This window comes from Anarhichas minor, unplaced genomic scaffold (assembly GCF_050575085.1).
Source record: "Anarhichas minor isolate MPS153535 unplaced genomic scaffold, ASM5057508v1 ptg000026l, whole genome shotgun sequence".
Lineage (NCBI taxonomy): Eukaryota > Metazoa > Chordata > Actinopteri > Perciformes > Anarhichadidae > Anarhichas > Anarhichas minor.
In genome coordinates this window covers 2,001,501-2,010,946 of record NW_027466472.1, presented here as the reverse complement: position 1 = coordinate 2,010,946, position 9,446 = coordinate 2,001,501, and positions in this window count along the sequence as shown.

Sequence of the window (9,446 nt, the reverse complement as noted above, 5' to 3'; positions counted from 1 at the left end):
GCATTAGCGTCACGAACACCACGATGCTCCATTGATTCCCCATTCAGAGACGGGTTTGTACAAATCACACAGGTAGAGCGTTAACGCTAATGAACACAAAGCATAGGGGGTGCTTTCATCTCTCCAAGAAACAACGAGAACGCTGAGGGAATGCTGATCGCCTCACACACACACACACACACACACGATCCTCTCTGTGCTGCTTAATTAGACCATTCAGCCCCTGGCCTGTTTAGCGATGCTAATTTCCCATGCACAATGAAACATGACGCCATCAAAACATGACCTGCTTAAAAATGATAATTACTGTTTTCATTCCTCCACAGTCACATCAACCCTCAACAGAAGCTCGGGAGTACAATAAAAAACATCTCTCATGGCGTGCGCCCTTTCTATCAAGACTGAATTAACGGCATCAACAGCTCCTCCGCTTTAAATTTAAATTCCCTTTTCCTCCTGTTTTTCTTAAGTCCACATCATCCAGACAAGTCTCTTTTATGACTCTCCGCACGTTCCTCACTTTAAAAAGTATTGTAAATAGAGAAAAATCAAGAGCAAAGGGCCAAGAAAAGAAAATAACAACAGAGGAGAAATGTCTAAAGTATTCTTGTATTATTTTCTTACCGTCTGGTTGCCCCATGAATCGGCATCCTGGCTAAAACAGGCCGTGAAATCACACAAATATCACACTGAACATATGTCCATACGTAAGAGGTGATCTGTATACTGAAGGGAAGAAACCTCTCTGCTCTGCCACACAGAGTTTACAAGCACAGGTATATATACACACACACAGACACATCACTTCTCATAATCACTGCTATGTTACTGGCAATGGGTGCCAAAGGCAGTTAGACGTTCCCCGTGGGTTTCACACACGCACACACACACATTCAAAGTATTCCAATGAAACAGCTCGAGTGGCTTTACTCATTTCTGGCATGTCAGGCACGCGTCCTCTGCCAAACACACACACACACACACACACACACACACACATGCTCTGCAGCTCCACACATGTCGAGGCTTGTGCCAGTCATTTCTGGGCAGAGCGCCACCTGACTGGCACCTGGTTGGCAGCAGGTGTGTGTGTGTGTGTGTGTGTGTGTGTGTGTGTGTGTGTGTGTGTGTGTGTGTGTGTGTGTGTGTGTGTGTGAAAGGGGTAAAAGATAGCTGGTGTGTAATACCCGACACAAGGTGGTGGAGGGTTGCGTTATAGTGGACAGGGTGTGGGGCTGCTGGTAAGGGAATACAAGAAGCCCTGTAACTGCCCTCATATGGTTTGGGACAGCAGGAGAGGAGGAGTGAGTGAGCGAATAGACAGCTCATGCCAAGCCAAAGACTCATAAATGAAATGATGTGAACTGACGGTGACGGGACAACTGGAAGAAGTGGAAGAAGTGGAGGGAAGAAGGAATGACTCGTTCTAATAAAATGGAAATGCGTGGGGTTTGCGTGGTTTGACAGAAAAAGTTTAACTGGAGAAAATACCAGAAGGATAAGGACAGACAGAAAGAACAAACCACTTCATGTTTATTCTATCATTGAGAAAATCTAACAACCTAGATCAGATTAATTCTCTTTAGAGCACAAGAGAGTATACTGTCGGATGACACTGACATTAATATAGTCTCTGAAACATTTATCTGACACATTCTCCATTGTACTGTCCTCTAAAGTGACAATAAGGGCCGAGCACTCTCATGCTTCAGATTAAATATAGAATTGTAAATCCTTTCGCTGCTGAAGAAATGTGAAGACAAACGTTTTATACGTTCTTTCACTGTAAGATTACATTTCTCCGGGATGGCTTCATCCATTCAAAGCTCAGGACCGAATCAGCAAAAGAGAGCCTGAACTCATCACCAGCACCAAAAACTTCAGCACCACAACACACAGATTCACAGGTATTTATTTAGTCATTGTTGTTAATGCTTCAATGGAGAAAAAAGAAATGAGGTGAGAAAACGAGTATTGTGACACTTGATAACAGCCATCAGTCATCCTGTTTTAATTAAAAGGAAATATAAGATGGTTAAAGTAACAGTGTGTAGCTTTTGGGGGGATCTATTGGCAGAAATGGAATATATTATTATTAAGTATTTTTTCTTTAGTGTACAATCCCCTGAAAATAAGAATAGTTGTGTTTTCGTTACCTTAGAATGAGACGTGACTCATGAGGAGGAGGGACTTTCCTACGAACCGTGGTATGAGGATACTTTGCGTTGGCATGCGATTTCAAACACAGCCCCTTGCCTTTATGCTAAGCTAAGCTAGCAATGTGCACATTTACTCTATAGCTGTGAGAGTGGCGTCAATCTTCCCGTCTAACTTTAAATACGCGTATTTCCCAAAATGTCAAAATATTCCTTTAAACTGAGATAGAAATTCCCTCCGAAATATACTCAGATGGCAATGTGGAGGAAGCCCAAAATAAAGTCCATGTAGGTGTCTTGGCGGGAGGACATAAAAATATGAACAAAGCCAGACTGCAGTTACAACTCAAGTGAAAACAAGCTGATAGACCTTCTCCTGCCGAGCAGCACAGTGTGAAATGAACAGAAATCTGGTAGCAAACCCTCTTTGATGAAGAGACACATTTGGGCGGAGACATTACCCAGCATGCAACGGGTAAAGGCCCTGCATAGCAGTGACCTTACCCCGCACAACAAGAACCATCTGCATGAGTTTAAAAAAAGACAAGAGAGAGACTTGGGGTGGGTGCGGGTGGGGCTGGCAGGCAGACGAGGACGGAAAGCATCAAAGTAGATCTATAAATCACAAGTCCCGCTCTCGTCATAAACCCACGCAAAAATACTCATAAGCACTTCAGCGCAGACTACACAAACAGGAGGCCTGGTGCCAAAAAACACACATTGTTGAGTTAGCAGCCATCTGGGATGCATTGTAGCAGAGAGACGACCTACGGTCATATGATCGCACACTTTCAAGTCTGCTCACCCGGGTTGACCTCCCTCCCTTCCTCCCTATATACTCCTCTTCATCGCCGGTGTTTATACTCCAGATCTCTCCTCTCACTTCTCTGTTATTATCGCAACAGGCGGACGCAAAAGTGGATTTTATGACGCTAAATGTCTGGAGCTCTGGCAAATATGACTGCGAGGAAATGGGTTTCACAGGAATGAAATTTAGCGAAAAAAAGCTTCGCCCACGCGCTCAGACTAATAAACTGTTAAGTTGGTTTTTTAACTGTTAGCAGGTTGGGACAAGTGTCCCTAACAATGCGTTTCAGTAATATCAGTTTATTAGCTTACACAATTAATAAATTATGTCATTCTGCATTCGTACGTGTGTGAGTGTGTGTGTGTTCACCTCTGTATCACCTCTACATAATCTATGTTAAGACTGCATGAACTCACGTGTGTCCAGCTGTGTTTTGCGCTCGCCAGATGTGAGTCTGATTGATATGTTTGGCCCTCTCCCTCTCATTTGCACACACCCATACACACACACACACACACACACACACACACACACACACACACACACACACACACACACACACACACACACACACACACACACACACACACACACACACACACACACACACACACACACACACACACACACACACACACACACACACACACACACACACACACACACACACACACACACAGTGCTCCTCCCTGATCCAGATGTTCTGTGTTCAACAGCGGCTCAGAGATTTTGGCAAAAACGGGATACACTCCTCCCTCACACTTCTTCTCAACCAGATGCTTGCAAAACACAACTCGTACAGGGAGGGAGACAGAGGTGTGATGTCGCCCCACACACACACACACACACACACACACACACACACACACACGTAACACGAACACACACAGTGAGTCATTGCCACCTCGCATTACGGTAAGCCATATGTCTGTGGAGCTCCGGGGAGACCGCGAGAGGAAGTGTGTGTGTGTGTGCGTGCAGGGGATTGTCTTGGCTTAGCCATTGAGCTGACCACTTTATATGGACACGGTGTACCTCTCTCTGTTCACTCAAACTCAGGTTGTGACTTATTGGCTGAACAGCGAGAGAGGCTGGTGTGTTTTGTCAAAGCATCTAGTGAGACTGTGAGGCCCAGTGGAGGGAAAAGGCATCGTAGGTCAGTACATCTGCACACAGTGAAAAGTGATGTACTGTTTCAGGATGCAGCGTTATGCTTTTGGTACAACTATCTGACAAGCATTTACACATTTATGCAGCAAAGCGACTAAATCATTTCTCCACTTTTTAGAGTTTTTGCTCCAGAGAGAAGGCAGAAAAATATAGTGACACACTTTTTATTCTTGACATTTCTTCAACATAATAAAGACTTTTGTTGTAGTTTCTTGGCGAAACACAAACTGCTGACACTAACTTTGTGGCCATGAAACAGAATTTCTCTGCACAAGAATCAGATCAGAGTCTATGATATAATGTAGAAGTAGTATTTTTTATCTCATCAGTACCACAAATATAAAGCCTGAACATGTAAGACCGTCTTGGTAAATGCTCAACAGAAACCTGACGATATTACATCACACGTGACACAACTTTCTAATAAAGCACCATTTATAAAAGTTTGTCCTAAATGCTTCATCAGTAGTTAATTAATCGTGAACTGAAGCTTCATCAGTCAGTTATTAGCCATTAGTAGAAAGAACCTTGAGGAGCATTTGTTGCATGTTTTACAGAATTATTCTGTGACCGTCACACTTTATCTGTCTTCACATCTTCAGCTTCATTAACCTTACGATGGATTGTCTTTCATACTAATCACGTTACAGACACACACAAAAAAGCACGTGCACTCACATAAACACACAAAGTTTCTCCTCCATTCATTTTACAACCAGCTTTGAATGTCACTCCAACGTTGACTCATCTCTGGGCTAATATGAGGCAGTATGCAAACACCCAGTGAAAAGAATTAATTCAAAAACACAGTAGACACAGGCGCATTATGCTGACACACACACACACACAGAAATCTGACCCACTTTTTGGGCCCCGCAGACTTTAACTGACACAGAGTGACCCGAATAAGGACACAGACTCTTACTATCATCCAAATCCCTCTCTTCCTCTCTCTCCTCCTCTTCCTCACTCACACCAATGTACAAAAAGTGACAGGTGGTCTGTGTTTGTGATTAAAGAATAAGGAGAGGACGTAATGGAGGAAAAGTAGGGCGCTTGTGTTTAGACTGAAGGCTGACAGGACAGGACGGCCTTATTCACAGCAGTGGTTTATATGAACGTGTGAGAGAGTGAGAGACAGAGAGCGAGCTACGTGCTCCTCGAAGCTCTTCCTTCCTGGAGATGACAGTGTATGAAGTCTTTTTTTGACAGACAGCAGAACCGCTGCAACAAACACAGATTTTCATATAACACACGTGAATATTCCAGTGTTTGTCTTGTGTTTTTACGAGGAAAATAACAATCAATAAGACAGCTTTGTAGCACTGAATATTTTTCAAATTATTGCGCAGTATAAAAAAACACTTTTTCTTTTGGCTTTTAAGAGATTTCATACATATATATTGGCCAACAACAGGTATGGCAGTGCCTCAGATATTGTGTCCTTATTGTGACGTTGATGGCTTTGGTGACAAGATAACAAGTTGAGAAGATACAACATGAGTATGAGAAAGTTTTGGAGTTGTTGTTAATTCGATTTTTCTCTTGCATGCTAGCTGTTTCCATGTGCTGGAAGTTGAAAATCAGGTCTGGTGAAAACCCTGAAATTGATTGAAATCCCTAAAAGTGCAAAGAGTTGCTCCCTGCTTAAAATAACATCAGAACACAACTGTTAAAATGTGTTCCGTCTCTCTGCTGCTGCTGCTGATCATCAGAAGTCAGACTATACAGAACCGACTGTGATTAAACTTCTACGGCTGTTAAACAACACAATGCCACCAATCATTCAATCACTACATCAACAAGTATAACGTATAACAGCTGAAATAAAGTCATGAAAACCGCAATGTGCAGTCTGCACTCGCGCTGCCTGTGAAACATAAACACCTTTTAGTGCTGCAGCTACAACGGGCAAAAATATGCTGCATACTGTACACATGTAGGGGGCTAATGAAGCATAGTCTTCTGTCAGCGAGGAGGCAAACACAGCTGAATGGCATCAGTGGTGGTCCTTTTTGTTGAGATTAGGTGTGTGTGTGTGTGTGTGTGTGTGTGTGTGTGTGTACAGACAGATGTACAGTAACAGCTGAAGCAGTGCCACATGTTTAACCATCAGCCTGGCACCTACTGAGACTATTGTTCCTCTGTTTCTCCTTTAGAGACACACACACACACACACACACACACACACACACACACACACACACACACACACACACACACACACACACACACACACACACACACACACACACACACACACACACACACACACACACACACACACACACACACACACACACACACACACACACACACACACACACACACCATAAAGCAGGTCCACTCTATACAAAATGGGGTGTGTGGGTTCATATATCTCTCTGTCGTTGAAAATCAGAACCAATGCACAATCCATAGTCATTTATAATGCAGTAATGGTCAATACTATATTATATAAAATGGTGTGTATGTCTTTGAATGATTTTGCCATACTGTTAAATTCATTATTTATAAAGTGAATTCCGTTTGGTTGCGGTGCATTCCCTGTAGTGTGCAGGGTTAATATTTTATTTGAAGAGAAAGCCAAATGTGACTAGAATAGAAGAGATACACTCACTGCCAGCGTCTACCTTCACCGTAAGCACATAATTACACATTTCGAAGCACACCGGCAAGAAGGAAAGTTAATTTATTTTGATTTTCATGTGAGGGAATGGCACAGCAAAGTCATTTCTCAGTACATTTGGCTCAGCGAGGAGGCTGCAAACGAGACAGAAATGTGTCATAAGGCGAGGACACGAAGAACTTGGGAGAAACGCTTCGGTGACTCAAGCGACACCGAACCAAACACGGCTACTATATGAATTGATTTCCAGCTGCGCTGATTCGATTTTCTAATAACAAAAGGGCGGCAAACGCTCATGATTGATAGTTTCTTTCACTGCCATTTGCTTTGCCCCGCCTCGTTGGGTGGGTCATATTGATTGACAACAGTATGAGCTATGGCTGCTCATCAGTGACTACAAGAAAGATTAGAGGCTCGAAGGATTAAAGGAAGATGAGGGGTGTGTGTGTGTGTGTGTGTGTGTGTGTGTGTGTGTGTGTGTGTGTGTGTGTGTGTGTGTGTGCGTGTGTGTGTGTGTTTGTGTGTCACAACGTCAACTTGGTTACAGATGCCAATTACTGCAGCTTGACATTGACGGGTAGACACATCCTGTTCCTCCTCTGACCCTCTAATGCAATGTGATCTTTCAGGGGGGTTTCTGAAAGCTGTCCTAATATAATTATAGTGTGCGTGTGCGTGTGTGTGTTTGCAGTCTGGTGGTCATCTTGTATAATAAGATTGAATTGCACTCTGTGACTCAGGCTGCAATGCACTGTGGGAATTCTGTGCGGCATCACGGTAACAGGTGGACTGAGCGTGAGAAAAGATGACTGGACGAAGCGGTGACTCAACCTGCTGATTGGGGACCAGTGCTGTCACTGCAACTTGGATAGCTTCTTTCAGCTTGGGTCTTTTAATCGTCGCTGTGGTCATAAGATAACTTCCATCAGTGATGATTGCATTGTTCTCATTTTACATCTGAAAACACAGCAACATCGGGGCAAGAAGCACGAGCAGCCGGACAGTCAGACAGGTTAACGACATGCTAACAGTTTAGCCAGATTGTCTGAACCACTTCATTTAACTAGAAATGAGCACAACTGAAATATCTGTAATATTCTCAAATGTCAAAGCACACACAGCCAGTGTCAAATGTGTGTAAATTGTGGTGGATGGTAAGTTTGGCTACTTTGGATAAACCAGTGATAGTCGTGTGAACGTTTGTGTGTCTGACATATTTTTAATCGATGTCGCAACGACGTTCCCAGAGCAAATTAATTCACCAAGTTAATTGTGATCCCGGCAATTAACGGTGAAACCCCTGCACAGAGGTTTGTAATGTAAAAAAAAAAAAAAAAAAGTTGTAAACATTACAAACTAATCGTACCAGGAATGTGCACTGGCATGTGTTTTATTGGCCACTGCAGACACACATCAAAGTTAACCTTGACACCTTAGGGTATATAAACTATAAAATAACTTAATAACTAATCCCGACTACAGTGATGGGGTGCTATCTGCAGTGGAAAACATAATTGAGAAAAGCACCTGGTACCAAAGAGTGAGTCGAGTCAAGCCGAACCGTGCAGTGAAAATGAGACATTAGACAACCTTTAGACACGATAGGTAAACTCTAAAGAAAGTACTTGGAATGAAATGAGACGTCAACACCATGAAGACGGATGGATCCAGCACAGGTTTCCAGAGCCGACACGGTTTGACTGTGGCTAATGGAGATTTAGTGACACTCACACTTTTAAACTGACACACAAAACCACGACACGCTTTTCTAATTTTCCGCATATACATAGAATTCATACAGTGCACACGTCATGTTCTCGCTCTTCCTGCCTCCCTCGTTCGAGGCTCAGATGAAACGAGGGGACCGAGGAGGTCAGTCAGTCTGAGAAAACATCCCGCAATTAAAATTATCTGCTTCCTCGGTCTTTTTCTGCAAATGGGATTTTCGCTGGGAAAACTTCAAGTGAAGTCGTGTTAGCTTTGTGTGACGGTGCAGTCACACGTCTACACACACATGCACTGTCACCTCAACACCGGGAGACACACACACACATGCACACACAGCTCCCACACCTATTATCCTCTTCCTCCAGGCCTATCATTACAGCACTGTGTCACTGCCACTCCTGCTGCTGTTTCAGTCCCCACCCACCCACGTTAAGCCTGGAGAGGACTGTGTGTGTTGTGTGTGTGTGTGTGTGTGTGTGTGTGTGTGTGTGTGTGAGTGAGTGTAGCTTGTGTTTGTGCAGGGAAACTTGCGTCCGCACTCTTTTTTTTTTTGTATGAAAAATAATTCGTTTTTCAGTGTACACATCATTGCATGCATTGCGTTTGTGCACAAAAGTCTGTGCATGCTTGAATGACCTCATACCTGTGTGTGCGTGCGTATGTGCGTGTGTGTGTGTGTGTGTGTGTTTGTCTGAATGGGTTCCAAGATACAAAAGAGAGGCAGATTAACATAACAATATCCAAATCCCCCTCTGCCCTTGGACCATGCAGGCAAAGAGGGCACGGACCACGCCGCTGGCTTTATGCTTGTTTGTGATTGTGTGCCTGTAGATGCATTCATGTGTGTCTGCATCCGTGTCCAAAGCATGCCCGTGTTTGCATGCATATACGTACATGTGTCTATGATAGGAAAAGTGTGTGTGTGTGTGTGTGTGTGTGTGTGTGTGTGTGTGTG